The sequence below is a fragment of the Macrobrachium nipponense genome, chromosome 47 (genome assembly GCF_015104395.2).
Source record: "Macrobrachium nipponense isolate FS-2020 chromosome 47, ASM1510439v2, whole genome shotgun sequence".
Taxonomy (NCBI): domain Eukaryota; kingdom Metazoa; phylum Arthropoda; class Malacostraca; order Decapoda; family Palaemonidae; genus Macrobrachium; species Macrobrachium nipponense.
The window spans coordinates 14,904,317-14,921,961 of NC_087222.1; the positions used below are offsets into that span (position 1 = coordinate 14,904,317).

A 17,645-nucleotide genomic window follows, 5' to 3' on the forward strand; every position below is an offset into this window, starting at 1 on the left:
CACAAAAAGTGGATTTGTATATATTGAATTTAATATTAATATCAAACACTATATATACATATTTATTTAAAAATAAAAATAAATCAGAAAGATCCCACCTGGTAAAAATGATCAACGACCAATCAGCAGGAGCTCACAAACACATGTCTTCATTGGAAGGCGGCCAAAAGCAAAGTGGTGTGTTTACATCCAGGCAGACTAGCCTACCCGCCTGCCACACGGTAGTTACTGCCTAACCACCTTGTTCAAGAATTTAACAGCCGTAATTCCAGCTACGCTGAAAGTATTTCCTTATGTAAAGGACCGAGGGTTTGTATATCGTGCAGGAACATCAAACTTTTTCTTGAACCTAGATTCGAGGCTGGCAATAGCGTAGGGAGGAACTACACAGGAAGCTGGTAAAGGGGTTAAAGGAGTAGAAGGAGGACTCAAGATTTGAAACATGGCTTGAGGAGGAGGAGGAGAGACAGGACAAACTGGATCTGCGGACAATGCAGAAGAGGCTACGCTCTTAGAGCTGCCTTCCTCGTCCTATCCTTTACTAGTTTATGAGAATGTGCTAGAAAAACCTTCCATTGATTGTCACTGGAATCTTTACATTTGTCACTAGCCGATTCATGGGTACACTCAGACCCAATACCTCTACATTTAATGCACTTTGAGTGTGGATCGTAAATAGGCTTAACTTTGCACCCTCCGGCACAAAACCTAATAACTGACGGGCTAGAATCTGACATGACGGCCTGAATGCCACAACTAAATGCAGTTAAACTAACTAAAATGAAAGGAAACAACTAGCAAAAACACGAAGTTGAGTGCTTCACCAAAATACGACAGTCAAAAACCATCCAGTGATTGAGAAAATGTCTGCACCAACCACTGAAGTTAACCAGAAACCAGCAGAGAATGAACTGACTACACCTGGTCTGTTGTACCTGTTCCTCCCTCGACTGGTGGGAGATGACATCACCTACATCAGTGATGGCAGCACTACTACGAAAGTTTGAATCTTTTGTCTGCCATGTAGCGAAGCTACAGCTGTATAACTGTTAGGTATGTATGAAATAAAATTCACAGATTCCATTAGCTATTTTCGTCCTATTTCATAATAATATGAGATTTGCATATTTATCTTTAATTGGCGTGAAAACAACAGTAAAATGTCTTCTCTCATGATCAGTATTTTTTAAAATACTTTTTTCTCCACTATTAATTGCAGTCGACTTTCATCCATGTTCCTGACGGACGATAATTTATAGTCGATAGCAGTGTGAACATTTTTTTTCATCAGCTTCTGCTGCAACTGCATCTTAAATTTAGCAGTACTATGTTCCCGTTTCAATAATTTCTTGATATCAAATAAAGGGATAATGCAAAAATACTTGCTCTATTTAATCAACGTCATTTGTTACATATCTACAGTATTTTTTGTACTATAAAACAATAGCTTAAATGCAAGCAATACATTGTTATTATCAGATTTGTTCGGTTGTTGTAGCAAAGCAACTGTTTTCATTCAGTTGTTTATTGCTGTAGCATTTAAGCAACAATTACAGTCAACCTGCCGTATTCCCAGACTCCAGATTCGCAGACTCACATTTTCACAGATTTCTCTCTGGAACATATACCCCCATTATTCATGGTATTTTTCTGAGAAATATCCACAAATTCCTGGGTTGTTTTAGCAATTTCACCATAAAATACACTTTTTGTGATAAAACTAATAAAAAAAAAACAGGTACAGCTAGTTGTCGACTTACGACCTATGCGAGTTATGACTGATCGACTTTACAACCACCCACAACTAAAATGACTGGGAAGCCGCTCAAGCAAGAAAGAATGGTGTCCCGCTGAACATACGACAGTTTTTCCCCTGCTCCCGCCTCTCCACACACACAGCTCACTTTTCGCGCTGCTAATGACTATTATCATGCATCGACAAGGATATAACTCCAGTAAACTTATACCATCAAACACAACCGTAGATAAAATTGAGAGAGAATAATTTTAATTAAAACTTCAGATCTTGAAAGAACACAATTTACTGTTGTTTTCATGCCAATAAAAGATAAGTAACGTAATTAACACTAAAGCTCGTACTACGAAGAACTCAAGTGAAAATACTGAATGAAATCACGTAATATTTTTACACAATAAACATACCCACAATGCAATCTGTTAATGAAAAAAATAATTTAGTTAACGAGACGTATTAAATTCATATTTCGACTTGAAAACATGTCGTAAAATGACAAATTACCTTGCCTCATATAAGTAAAGTATCTAGATATTTTATGCTAACTAGAAGCAAGGCAATTCGCTCCGAATTGCATTAAATACGGCGAAATAAAACGTAAACACAGCAAACTAAACTCATATTCGCCATCAGCTGATTTACAAACCAAAACATTGACTGTTTTGTTAATATTTTATGATAGAATAATATGAGAATACATACAATGTTATTGGATACAATAATGTACAACTTTTTAAAAGATTCATGGAAAAGATGCATATTCATTGCGTTTTTAATTCATAAATATACGTAGCCGTCAGCAGCCTGACTTCGCTCAATTAGGTATGCCGATGTCGGTCCGAATCTGATTCCTGTTTCATGTCCAATTTTTTTTTTAACTTATATATCATAGTCAGAATGCATTGAACCTCCAAAATTTCATAGCTTCATAATTATCGCTATTAGTTTCTTAAATAATTTTTATTGTAGAGGATAAAGAGATGAAAAAAATAATGAATGAATTTCGGCGATAACTGTGCATTTGAATGTCACCGTCGCTGTCAAACTGTAAACAAAGCACACCAACGCCATCTATTCAGGAAAATTAACAGTAAACTATTCGCTAATGAAATACAGATTTTCTACCATGGATAAAGATTTATGCTTGCACTTCTTGCCTCTAGTGGTACCTCGAGATACGAAAGGCTCAACTTACGAAAAACTCGAGATACGAAAGCAAATAGTGCGAAGAATTTTGCGGCGTTGCATACGAAAGGTTGTTGCTGTAAAGTCTGAGATTTGCCCAGACCACCGATAACAATTTTAAAACTCGCGTGCCGCCAACTGAGTAGACTCGCCACCATCCTCCCGCTCTCCCATTGGTTCCTGATGCTAGTCACCGCCATAAGATCCTTCTCTCCTGTTGGTCAGCATCTCTCTCATCGTGCATCTACGTAGTGGCGTGCTTCTTTGGTCACTTCGCGGCATCATCGGTACTGTAAGCACGCGGAACTAGTTCGTTCTATACGATTTTGTTTATTAACGTAAATTCGTTAGTGATTTTGTTGTAGTATACTTTATCGTCTTGTGTGAGAACTTTACTACATACGTATACTACATAACATAATTATGTACAGTATATACGTAGTCATGGGTCCCAAGAAAGTTGAAGTTCACGGAAAGAAGAGGATGCTTTCTTTGGAGACGAAGATGGAGATCATTAAAAAATATGAAGCCGGTATGTGATTGAGTGTGATCGCAAAAGAATACGGCCAAAAAATCCGTCAACAATAGGCACCATCCTTAAGGACAAGGATGTCATCAAAGCAGCTACACCTTCCAAGGGCGTGACTATTTTGTCCAGCAAGAGGAGCCACGTGCACTATGAGATAGAAAGGCTGCTTCTTGTCTAAATAAAAGACAAAGAAATTGCTGGCGATACGATAACGGAGACGGCAATCTGCCACACGGACAGCGCTATTTTCGTCGATTTGATTGCCCAGGCCGAAGACGATGGAGGAGAAGGGACATCGACGCCAACCCCAGAGTTCAAGGCTTCTCATGGGGGGTTAGAAAAATTCCGTAAACTGACTGGCATCCATTCGGTGGTGCAGCATGGGGAGGCGGCCAGCTCGGACACGAAAGGGCCGAAGCCTTTATTAAGACGTTCGACGAGATGACGATCAACGAAGGCTATAGTTCTCAGCAAGTCTTCAACCGTGATGAGACTGGCATTTTTTGGAAAAAAATCCTTGTCAGATGTACATCACGCAGGAAGAGAAGAAGCTACCTGGGCATAAGCCTATGAAAGACAGGCTTACGAACACCAGTGGGGATTGCAAGGTGAAGCCCCTACTTGTCTATCATTCAGAGACTCCTCGAGCCTTCAAGGCCGACAAAGTGCTTAAGGAGAAGCTTCTAGTGATGTGGAGGGCTTATGCAAAAGCCTGGGTAATGAGACTTAAGAAATTCTTGGAAGAGAAGGGCCTCCCTCTGAAATGTCTGCTGGTGTTGGACAATGCCCTTGCTCACCCTCCTGGCCTCAAGGAAGATATCCTAGCGGAGTATTCGTTTATCAAGGTTCTTTATCTTCTGCCTAACACCACCCCTCTCCTCCAGCCCATGGACCAGCAAGTGATATCAAACTTTAAGAAGCTGTATACGAAACATCTTTTCAAGAGATATTTAGACATCACTGATACCACAAACCTCACCTTGCGTGAATTTTGGAAGGAGCATTTCGATGTTGTGATATGCATCCGACTCATTGACCAAGCTTGGCAGGAGGTTTCGAGGCAAACCTTGAATTCTTCGTGAAGGAAACTCTGGCCTGATGCCGTATCTGCCCGAGACTTTGAGGGATTCGACGTGGGCGAAGCTGGTGCTGCAGATTCAGGAACAGTTGACGATCCTGAAACTGTTTCGCAACCAGATCTTGACGAGATCGTTGCACTCGGCAAGTCCATGGGGCTGGTCTCGTTGACGAGGATGACATCAATGACCTTCTCGAGGAGCACCAAGAGGAGCTTACGATGGATGACCTGAAGGAGTTGGAGGCCATGCAACATAATGTCGTTCAAGAAGTGTTCTCTAGCAGCAGCGAGGAGGAGGACGACGACTCTATGACAACGGCAGAAATTAAGGATGCTCTAGCTGCTTTTCATAAGGTGCTATCATTCATAGAAAAGAGACACCCCGAAAAGGCTTACACAGGTCGTATGCTTGCACAGTTCGATGACGTTTGCCTGAGACATTTCAGGAACATTGTGAAAAGTAGGCTTAAGCAATCTTCCTTGGATAGTTATTTTTTAGAGAGGCCTTTAGTAGGAGTAAGCAAAAAGGAAGAACCAAGTGATACTATGAAAAAACAGAAAGTTCAACGTGGTGAAGAAATTGAAATTTTGTAAAAAAAAAAAAAGAAAAAGAAAAAAAAAAACAGTATAAAAAAGTAAAAATCAAAAAAAGAAAAAAAATTTAATTTTAAGTTTTTTTGTAAAGTTAAGTGTTACAGTTTTGTTAATGTGTTTTGTAAAGTTTAGTTTATATTTTCCTGACATTTTTTTATGTGTTTCGTAAAGTTAAGAGTACGTACTATAAGAAGTTTTCTGCCGTTTGTCCTTCTCCTCTGTCGCCACTTTCAGAGATAGCCTCACTTGAAAGGTAAGCTTCCACATTTTACTACATATGTACGTATGGTATTTCTTGTATACCATGTACACTAATACACTTTATTTACAGGTACATACATATTAGTACTACTAGTACATATCAAGTTAGGTATTGAATGGTTCAAATTGTTGTAGCATTTCATTGTTTATAGGTCAATTTAGCTTTATTATGAAATTTACTGGGGTGTTTTTGGAGGGCTTGGAACGGATTAGCCATTTTACATGTAAAATGCAGTTCAAGATATGAAAAACTCATGATACGAAGGCCGCCTCGGAATGGATTAATTTCGTATCTCGAGGTACCACTGTATAATCTCATGGGAGGCATATCGAATAGGTAAATACAGTTACATAAAAGAAATTATCAAAATGGTCTCTCAAGCACATACAGAGTAAGGAATTTGTGCTTGACAAATGTCTCATTGTTTTGTTTAAAAGTTAAAAGGTTTAGCTTGGTTGAGCCTTCTCAAGCGGAATATTTATAAAATATATATTTATTGTTCCAAGGTTCATATAAAAACATATTTGACTTCGCATATTCACATTACTAACAAAGGGTATATGGCATAATTTTTGCTGCCTTGAAGTTGTAAACAATATGTGGCGCGTCGCTGGTGGCGGCGGAATGATCTAATGGCTGCTGATTTAAAATCAAGCCAAACCACAGGAGTTTCTGGACCATAGAATGCCAGTTTTAAGAGGTTCAACTGCATTAATAAATTACTGAATTATATCGTATATGTATTATACAGTACTGTAGGCTAGGCTAGGTTACTGTATTTGTATATATATACGATATATGTACCATGAAAACATCATCGTATACACGAGGCTAACTTGTTAAATGTTATTCAATTTCTCTATGTACTGAATTATCATAAGCCAATGTGCATTGAACCTAGAGAATCAGCTGAAATTAATAATTACTATGTCATATATATATAAAGTATGCTGTGTAGTGTAGGCTAGGCTACCCTATATGTAAAGATGGTACTGATTACCCTAGTGTAGGCTAGGCTAGTATAATATTCTTACAGTAAATTAACATGGGCCGACTTACGTCCAAATTGATTTACAACCGGTTGGTAGGAACCAATTGCAGTCGTAAGTTGCCAACTACCTGTGTAAACATTTTTAGTGAGTTTTTCTTGCGTTTTAACTAACAAAATAGGCAGTTTTAAGCATTTTTATTTATAAGGGTTTCAACTATTCACAGGTTCTAGCTATTTACAAATATGTGGGGAACACTGTATGACGTTACTAACAATACGTTTATCATTCTCCTTTACTTTTTTAACTCATTTAACTAGAAGATATGATAAATAAAGACATGGAGCAAATGTTAGCAATCTGAAAAAGGAAAATTCTTTTTTCTCTCTCTCTTATTCTAGGCCAAGATTTACCACTAAGTTTATGAAATCTAACATTAAAAATTTGTAGAACTACCATGCAGTAGGTGAAGCATACCAGGTTGATACCTCCTCAGGCAGGGTCTTTATCCCATCTTCTAGATAAGTAAGTTAAAAATAGTAAAAGAGAATGATAAAAGTACTTTTAACATGTACAGCCATGAACAACTGAACGAGATACAACTTTTCAGCAAAGTGTAACCGAATCGGATCACAAAATCCATCTTGCTTGTATTTCAACAATCGAGCAATAGTAAACAATTAATGCAGTTATGTTATAAATGACGTTATGTAGAATAGGACTGATATATTTCTATGTAATAACTTTATTCCCTATGGATCAAAGATTGGAAGGTAATATACACTGGTAAATTTAAACTGAAAGTTGTAGCTTAAGCTGAGAAAACAGTGTTCAAGCTGCTAATGACTATTATCGTGCATCAGCAACAAGGACTAAACTCCCGTAAACTTTGATATGCGATCAAACACAACTATAGATAAAATTGATGGAGAACTATTTTAATCAAAACTACCTGGCATGAAAAAACATATTTTACTATTGTTCTTACGCTAATAAAAGATAAGGAATGTAAAGCTTGTATCACAATGGAATCAAGTGAAAATAGCGAACTGAATCAATTTTTTTACACAATAAACATGTCCCCAACGCAATCTATTACGGAGAAAATAATTTAGTTCACGAGATGTATTCAAGTTATATTTCAACTTGAAAACACATTGTATAACGAAAAATGACCTTGTCCCATATAAGTAAAGTATCTAGATATTCATTTATGCTAACTAGAAGCAAGAAAATTCACTCAGAATTGAGTCAAGTACAGCAGATTGCCAAACCAAAACAATGACCACTATGTTAGTATTCTATAATTAATACATTAATAAGAGAATACATACAATATTACTGGATACAGTGAAGGAATATATGACTTTTTAAAAGATTCATGGAAAAGATAGATATTTGTTACGTTTGTATTTCATAATATGTAACCATCAACAGCCTTACACCATTCAATTATGACAATGTCAGACTGAATCTGATTCGTGTTCAATTTCTTTTTATATTGAATTATCATATGATCAGATTCTCATTTCATGTTCAATTTCTTTTTGCACCGAATTATCATGTCAGAATGCAATGAACATCCAAAATTAGCTGATATAATTACTATACCATACGTGTAGTATATGGTATACTGTAGGCTAAGCTACTGTATATGTATACGATATACCATAGTATATGCAAGGCTTACTCTTGTAAGTGTTATTCAATTTCTCATTGTACTGAATTATCATAAGTCAAACTGCATTGAATGTAGAGAATTTACTGATTAAAATAATTACTATACCACATGTGTATAGAGTATACTGTGTAGTGTAGGCTAGGCTACCATATAAGTAAGGATGAAACTTACCGCAGTGTAGGTTAGGCTATATTCAAGATATGATTTCTCCAACAAACGATGGGTTTTTTGGAACCTAACCCCATTGTAAGTAGGTGAATGCCTATAAAGATAAAAGACAAACACTGGTGAATGACACAATTTGCACCAGTTATTTTGTAGCATAAATCCTCCTCTACTCGTCTTTTGGTCAATTGAAAAAATAACCTAAGACTTGGGGCTATAGCCTAGCCTAGGCTATAGGGTTAGGGGGAAATACCGCAGTGGAGCCATCGTCATCGCATGGCTCAGCCTTATTCACTCGATATTTAATTGGCAAAACAAGAATACAATTACATCTTTAAGCATAGCATTCAAAAGATTGAAGTTTCGTAAACATAATGTGATATATGAAAGCGCCATACAAACTAAAATAAGCATGTGAGGTCTTCGTAAAATATGTTTTCAAGGCAGTTTTGAAATCTAAAATGGCAGCAACCGCATGACTTGCCATTTGTAACCACAGCCAAGCCACCATCTTTCCCAGCCTTCCCAGCACTCATTAGAACAATGTTATTGTATATATGTAATGTTTATTGATCTTACTCAAGATTGCAATTGTAATCAGCACAATAAAACAACATTTTGTTGCCTGTATTAGTGAAAGTATGAAACTTCTTATTCCCGGGGTCATGGTTTGAACTGAAATTCATTTTTACCCTGTAATCGGTGGTTTTATCCTTACTACCATCACAACTGAAACTCCACAGTGCTTACTTGATTGTAATTATACATGTTTTAGTCTTAATTCACTCCAAATTGCACTTGAACTATGTTGCTGTTCCTGGTTCCTAAGCACTCACTTCACAAACACAGTTGCGAGCAGCACACGAGTACATGGTTTATGAGGTGCAAAGCTTTATTCCCTTAATTGTTTACTTTAATCATTATTTAGTTTAAACTTTACTTTGTTACTTCAAAATGCTTATTTAATTCATGTCTATTATCCCTTTTTTGCACCTAAATTAACCCCCAAAAATTACAGATACTTCTCAAGTACATACGAGGAGACGACGGCAAAATGACTCATCGTTGCCAATCCAGTGGAGCTTCACACATATGCCGATGTATTTACAAACTGTTTCCATGAATTCTAGTTGTCAAGGTAATGCAATAGTGATAAATTTGCTCTAATATGCATATATTCTACAAATAGATACGCTAATTTCACTTATTCCCCAGTTTTGTGTAAGTCATATACCCAGTTTGGCGGGTAAACACATACCAATTGGCAACACTGATAAACAATTGAAGAGCGCGAAGAACGCCATAGGCACAGTTCACAAGCAAAATTGTTGATATTTGAGTCAGGAATCTAGTTACTATTTCAACAACGAATTTTTTCAAATTAATAATCATGAATATGTAAAAATATTTATGCAATTCATGACCTTATACTACCGTTTAACTATTTATTAAAATAATTATCTAGTGCACGCTTCTTCCTCTTCAACCAAAAATCATAGTTTTCTTAAAAAAGTAGTGGTTGGAAGTCGTTTACGACTGTTGTGATGAAAGTGCCCCAGCGTCTAGAGTACAAGTGGTGTGCAAATTTAGCACAGGAAATGGGAAGTTTGTTGACACAAGCGACTCCGCAAACATCGAGATGGTGTCAATCTTCAAAATTTTGGTAGTTGTAAGTAAAAATTTCGAAAGCGTCATGGCGGTAGTGTGCACTGCGTAGAGCCAGACTTTTCATTACCCTCTGTTTAATCTTGAAATACCTATGGCCTTAATTTCTAACTTTGGAGAAAATACTTACTTCGAAAGGAGAGTAGAGGTCTCGAATTCCTGCTCTCACCACCAACAACTCATGACTGATGACTTCTCCAGTGTCAGGACATGTTAAAGTACTTTTTCAGAGGGTGGCTTCAAATGCGGTAGAAAGTGACTCGGCTAGTCCAATCGGTTGTTTCCCCTATAGATTAAATTGCCGTACCTAAACCTTCCGTGAAATCATTAAAACATCATAGAGTATCACTAAACCAGACACTCTTAGGATAAAGTAAGCCAGGATACAGGCATCCTGTAGCCTACACTTATGAGATCTTACAGAAATTTACAGCCTAGCCTTAACCCAACATTAGCCTATGAATAAATCATTGAGACATCATAAAATATAACTCATTTAATTTAGACAGTCTCAGGTCAAGACCCCATAGAAGGCTAAGGTCGATAGGGTAACCTTCGAGTACTAGAACAGAGGCTACCTATAACTCTAGAAGTTAATGATATAGTAACCTAGCTAGTATAATCATCTGTTACTCACATTATTACAGCAATTATCGGTTATCCTTGTAATTTACCAATTATTACGATTGATTAAGAATTGTCTCGATTATAAAGATGGCAATTATAGAAGAGAAAAATACGTTTGAACTCTGAATAAAGTTACGCCACTAAGGCAGTCAATGGCATCGCTTTGTTGACATTTTGAGCGTCTTCTATTTTACAGTATTAATGTTTATGGTTCTGGTTTAGAAGTAGTTTCGGTTATTTTCATGCGTTCTAATAAGTCAATTTGTGGATAATTGTAAGCAATCAGAGGGAATATAATTAAAAATTCATGTAATTTACTAATAAACTGAATAATATAATGGTAATCATTAGGCCAAATAATGGATGGCGGTTTGTTTACGTTTTGGGCGTCGTCTCCTAAGGACTTCTCGTTCCTGGTTCCCGTTTGAATTTGACGTTTTGCTTCAAATCTAATAGATGAAAAGGGGAAAGTTAGATATAATCACTGGAGAAATAATAAAAAAAGCAGATAATTTATATTATTATTAGATATTAGAATAAATGGCCGATGTGGTATCAATAGTAGTAGGTGGAATTTTAATTCTTTTATACATTCTTTCCTATTTTCAACCTCCTCAGCAGATCGGCAAATAAAAGCATATTAGCCATCAAGGTTTCTATGAGCTTTTTTCTATTAACGGAGTCAAATGCTTTTTGGAAGTCTATTGATACCACAAATATTGGGTCCTTCTTTTTCTCTACATTTCTTGAATGCAATATTCTAAGATATATAAATTATCAATTCCTATTCTTTGTACAGTAAAGCTTGATTGCAGTTCATTTGTTTTCTCTAGATTTCTAAATTCGTTTTCTATTTTGGTTTTCAGGATCCCCATGAAAACTTTATATCAGTGGTTTTACTTTCCTATAGTCTGCTACCCTAGTTAGGGTCGTTGTGCTTACAATGTTTTGTAATTATTGAACTCCCTGCCTATCTCTCGAAATCCCTTCTTTCTCTCTTTTTTCAGGTCTGGGAGGGAATTTTACTTATATATCAGGGGGGCATGGAAGGAAGGACTTTCTTAGAGGGGGCGTGGTCATATAAAGGTCGAGAACCACTGCTTTATATGATACACTTGTTAGTGCAATTGACCTAAGATCTTTGACTGTGGGGTGTTGTTTCTTGGGTGTAAGTGTTGTTTTTTACTTAAACAAGCTGCTCTGTATTTTCCTGCCTTTCAGTATGCTGTTTAAACATTCTGCCATTTCTCTTTGAATGTTGGTGCTTTGTAAGAATAGTTTGAAGAGAACTGGTTTCATTTTGTCTGTCCCCGGTGCTTTGTTTTATCAGTTTTCCTTTTCTCTAGTTTATTTTTTTTACTTCTTCTGCAGTTATACTACTGACTTTAATTTCTGTCTTTGTCATATCATACAGTCCATCCACGTTTTCTCTCCTAATGACATATGGTAGGTATATCATATGCTTTTCTTATCTTGTCACTGTTCTTTTCATCATTTCTTCCATGTCAGGTTCATCTGTTCTTTTTTGCACTCATTCCATATCTCTCTTATTTTGTTTGCTTCTTTAGGTGTTTTGTTTTCCTGAATTAGGGTAGAATTCTTCCTTAATAAATCACTTGCTTATTATTTTTGTCGTATATCCTGACCCATTCTTTTTCTGAGGTGGTCTGTTTTTGTCATCCATTATCTCATTTCTAATCTTTCCTCATATTCTTCATGAGTTTCCTTTATTACTATCCGTACTTTCTGTCTTTTTTTATAGTATGCTTCTTCATAGTATCTCTTCTCTTCTACGCTTGTGGCTTAACTTTTCAATTTGTTATATATATCTTGCTTTCCTTCCTTTAACCTTCTTTTTATTCCTTATCTTTTCTAGGTTATTTGTTTTTGCTTCACTCATTGTTTCCTCCAGCTGGGTTAGAGCTCCTTTTCTGTCTTGTTGGCTTTGTTCACATTATATATATTCAAGATATTCCCTGGTGGACTCTTATGTTATTTTCAGGTATCTGATTTCTTTTCTTTCATTTTTAAATGTTTTTCTTAGTTTTGTGTTCATTCTGAATTGGACTTTTATGAGGTGGTGGTCTGATAGGTCATATTCATACTTTCCCTCATCTATCGCCATACATTCGTAGTTTTTATACATATTTTGGTTAACCAGGGCAAAGTCTATAGTGCTGTTCTGATCTCCTCTACTCCAGATTATCCCCATTTGCAGCTGGGATCTCCATTTAATAGTGATAGGTCATATTTTTCAATTTAGGTCCATGAAGTATTTTCCATTTCGGTCAAGTTCTTGTGTCCCTACGAAACCTAAATGCCATTGAAGTCCCCGAGGACAATCAGAGGCAGGTACCATTGTGGTCTTCTTTAATTCTTGATGTAAGGCGCTCATCAATCAATTGTTTCTTTCTATATCACTAGTTGACACATAGACTAGGATTAGGTTAAATCTAGTTGCTCTATAATTACTACCCTCTATAATTACTAGTTGGATGTCTGTGTTCTGATTTTCCTTTTTTTTAACTGGATATCTCCTTTGGATCTATACATTATTAATAGACCTCCTTCTTTGGTTCCATCCTCATCTCTCATTGAGTGTACCACACTGATACTTCCTATTGAGAATAGCAATTTTGCTGTTTCAGATGCGTTTCGGTGATGTTTTTCTGTGTTAAGTCCATTAGTTCCATTAGTTCAGCTTTTGCCAGTCCTTGAGTATTTATGAACTTTACTTCAAGATCTCTTTATGCATCTTCTGAGTTGTTCGCGATCTGTTCATTTCTTATTATCAAAAGTGCTTCTATATCTCTAACCTTTATCTATTGGTAGTAGTAGTAGTAGTAGTAGTAGGTGGGATATGCCTTTGAAACGGCTCCCTTGCTTCTTTTATTCCTCCTTGTGTTTGTTTGAGCTTCTTCTCTCTGAAATACCACATTTCTTTTATAAAATCTTTCCTATTCTCCACTTCCTCCCTCATTAATACTACCAATAAGAGTATATTTGCTACTAATTCCTCTTTATTTTCTTGATATGGTTGCTGCATAAAGATATATCTATTTCTAATTTCATTGTATGCTGGACAGTAAAGTAAGAAATGTTCTAAATTTTCATTTTGTTCCTCACAGTATAAACATTTTGTATCTTCTCCTTTTATCCTATTTCTGTCATTTAATCCTAGTATACCTAGTCTGGCCCTACTGATCAGCATTGTTTTGTCAGTGTTGTCATACCAGATTTCTTCTCTTATGTTTTCATTATATTTTCTGTAGATTCTTAACGTTGACTTTTCATTCATTTCTTTCTGCCATGTTTTTCTGTCCCAATTGTTTATTATTTCTCTTAACTGTTTGTCTTTAACTGCTTCAATTTTACTTAAGTTATGTTTTAGTTCTTTCATATACTCTTTTACTTGCATGATTTAGGGTTTCTTTTTTTCATACTGATCCATGGTTATCTCATATAGGAGCCTATTTCCACCATTCTTCAGTGTATGTTTCAGGTAGAATAGTTTATTCTTGATATCTCTTGAGTGGCAGGAAGAGGCCCCTATTTCAGATCTTAACGCACAACTTGCTGTGTAACTTAGCGCTTTCAAAATTGCTCTATATACTTTATTGTCTATCTTCTGAAATTCATTTATAGTTTTCTTGTCAAGTTTCATGACTTCCATTGCATACATGAATGATGGCATTGCTAGTCCTTTCCAGTACAATTTTCCTATTTTTACCCTGCTACAGCTTTTATTGATGACTGCATTAGCCATATTTGCCATCTGCTTTGCTTTAATTTGGGCCCTTTTTATCTGTTCTCTGAAGCAGTCTTTCATGTTGTTGATTGTTACTCCTAGGTATTTAATATTCTTAACTATTTTTATTCCTTCTATGTGCTCCATATTCTCCACATCATCGATACTGTACCATTCGTGTTTTATATTAGTATATTACTCTTGTCCAGTTGTTTTATGTTTAGGCCACATTCACTTGCGATTTCCATAAGGGTTTTTATTGATTTTGTTATTTCTTATAGTGTGTGTCCTAGTATTAATCCGTCGTCTGCATATAATAGTGCCACTGTCCTTATTACTTAATTTCTAAAACCTTCTGTTGTATTTTCTAACTTTTCTATTATCAGGTACGTTATTAGTTACATCATTTGCATTTATTACTTCTGCATGCAGCCTATATTTCATCATGACCTCAATGAGCTTTTTTCTATTAACTGAGTCAAATGCTTTTTGGAAGTCTATTGATACTACAAATAATGGGTCCTTTCTTCTGTACGTTTCTTGTATGCAGTATTGTAAGATATATAAATTATCGATTCCTCTCCTTTGTGCGGTAAAGCCTGATTGCAGTTCATTAATTTTTCCTATATTTCTAATATGTTTTTCTATTTTGGTTCTCAGGATCCCCATGAAGATTTTATATGTTGCATTTGTTAGAGCAATTGGCCTTAGATCGTTGACTGTGGGGTTTTGTTTTTTGGGCGTAAGTGTTGTTTTTTACTTAAACCAGCTTCTCTGCGTTTTCCTGCCCTTCAGTATGCTGTTTAAACATTCTGCCAATTATTTTTTAAGGTTGTTACTTTGTAAGAGTAGTTTGATCAGAACTGGCTTCATTCCATCTGGCCTTGGTGCTTTATTTGCCTTCATTTTCTCAAGTTGATTTTTTACATCTTCTGTTATGTTGATTTCTTCCAAGGGTCTAAACTCTGTCTCTGTTAGGTCATACACTCCATGCATATGTTCCCTTAAAGATATATGGCATTTCATCTGCTGTCCTAATCTTTTCACAATTTCTTCCATGTCATGTTTGCACTGTTCTTTCTTGCTTTCATTCCATATCTCTCCTATTTGTTTTCTTCTTTTTGGTATACGTATTGTTTCCCAGAATTTTACCAGCTCTTTCCCTAGGGTTTCGTTCCTTCATCTCTTGCTTATTTTCATCGAATATTCTTATCCATTCTTTTTCTTTTTGCATGATGGTCTTTCCTCTCACATGTCTATATATTCCCAGATTTTCCTGTGTCTGTTTTTATCATTCATTATCTCATTTCATAATACTTTTCTTCATATTCTTCATATGCTTTCTTTATTATTATCTGTACTTTTTGTTTTTGTTTAAGATATGCTTTTTTCATAGTATCTTTTTTCTTCTATTCTTGTGGCTTTCCTTTTTAATTTGTTATTACCATTCTTTGGCTTATTTCTTTCTTTATTTACTTTGTGACCCATACTGGTTCTATTTCTTCTTGCTTTCCTGTCTTTAACCTTCTTTTGATTATCTTCTCTAGGTTATTTGTTTTTGCTTCATTCATTGTTTCTTCCAACTGGGTTAGATCTCCTTTTCTGTCTTGTTGGCTTACTTTATACTCTATATATTCAAGGTATTTCCTGGTAGACTCTTCTGTAACTTTCAAATATTTGATTTCTTTTGTTTCATTTCTGAATTTTTTCCTTACTTTAGTGTTCATGTTGAATTGGACCTTTATGAGGTGATGGTCTGATAGATCATATTCATATTTTCCCTCGTCTATCTCCATACATTCATACTTTTTATACATATTTTGGTTGACTAGGGCAAAGTCTATAGCACTGTTTCTGATCTCTACTCCAGGTTATCTCTCCTTTGCAGCTGGGATCTCCATTTAATAGCGTTAGGTCATATTTTCCATTAGGTCCATACATATTTTCCATTTTGATCAAGTTCTTGTGTCCCTATGAAACCTAAGTGCCCATTGAAATCCCCAAGGACTATCATAGGCAGGTCTGTGGATTTTCTATGGCTACATGTAAGGCACTTATTATTTGTTGTTTATTTCTTTCTTTATCACTAGTTGACATGTAGACCAGAATTATGTTTGAATATTGTTTGTTCTATAAGTTAACCTTTACTATTTAGAACTGTCTTTGTGTTCCGACTTTTCTTTTTCTATCTGGATCTCTCCTTTGGTTCTATACATTATTAGTAGGCCTCCTCCTTTGGTGTCGTCTTCATCTCTCATTGAGTCTACCACTCTGATGCTTGTTGGAATAGTAATTTTTGCTGTTAAGGTGGTTGTTTCTGTGATGCACATAATTGTGTTTTCTTTTGTTATTTCCACTAGCTCGATTATTTTTGCTTTTGTCAGTCCTTGGGTGTTTATAAGCTTTATTTCAAGATTTCTTGATATATCTTCTGTCTTGCTCACTAATTTTTCACTTTCTCTATTTACAAAATTGCTTCTACCGTTTAACCATTTGTCTATCTTTTGCAAACCACTTTTTTCTTCTAGGTCTAATAGTCTAAGATTGTTACTGAAGTTACTTCCTTCACCTACCTGCCCTAAACTAATTTCCCTTCTTCTACTTCCTTCCTCAGAGCTCTTAACATTACTACTATATATTCTATTTTCTCCTAAATCTAATTTATTTACACTCATAAAAAAAATTATTACTCCCTATCTCTAAATTATATACAATTCTATCTACTATACATTTTCCTACCTCTAACTCATTTACACTTCTAACAATTCTTTTTTGTTTCTATCTATATTCCCCTGGATTCCTTTTTAGAGCATTCTAGTCGTCTGAAAGTTTTCTCTTCTCTTCAGCTCTCCCGTTACTTATGAACCCTCCTTCCTCACGAAAGTACGAAGGCAGTAGTAGTAGGTTTAGTTAGTAGTTAATGGGTCGAGGCAATGCCTTTGCAACGGCGCCTCTAATTCTTGAGTTTTTTTTTTTTTTTTTGTAGTTTTGTTTATTTGTTGAGCTCTTTCCCTTTTCCTCTCTTTTTTTCCACATCAAGTATATGGTTTCTTTTCTTATTTCGTTGTTACCTGTAAATAGAAATTTTCCGACTATGTCACTTTCCTTCTCTTCATAGGGTTGCTTTAACACGTTCTTCTCTATAAGTACCACAATATAAAAGGAAATGAAATATGTCTTCTTCTCTGTATTACGGCAAAAAGGACAACAGGTGGGTTCTCGTTTTTGTGCCTTTTTGCTATATTTAAATTAAGAGAGTTTGTTCTGGCTTTGAAGAGAAGTATTGAACACTAGAATTATCATAAATTTCTTCATCTTTTATTTCTCTTTTCCACATTTTATATATATTCACTGACACTTTATTAT

The 17,645-nt window shown here is 35.6% G+C and overlaps 1 protein-coding gene across 3 annotated transcripts in view; it reads right to left on the minus strand.

Annotated features, from left to right (window-relative positions):
• Positions 1-10,680, minus strand: part of LOC135204724 (gastrula zinc finger protein XlCGF7.1-like) — a 136,574-nt gene extending 125,894 nt beyond the window's left edge. For all 3 annotated transcript variants that reach the window (XM_064234888.1, XM_064234884.1, XM_064234879.1), the window contains exon 1: positions 10,542-10,680. The gene's annotated coding sequence lies outside the window, so the exon portion shown is untranslated. The remainder of the gene's footprint in view (positions 1-10,541) is intronic.
• Between the last annotated feature and the right edge of the window lie 6,965 nt (positions 10,681-17,645).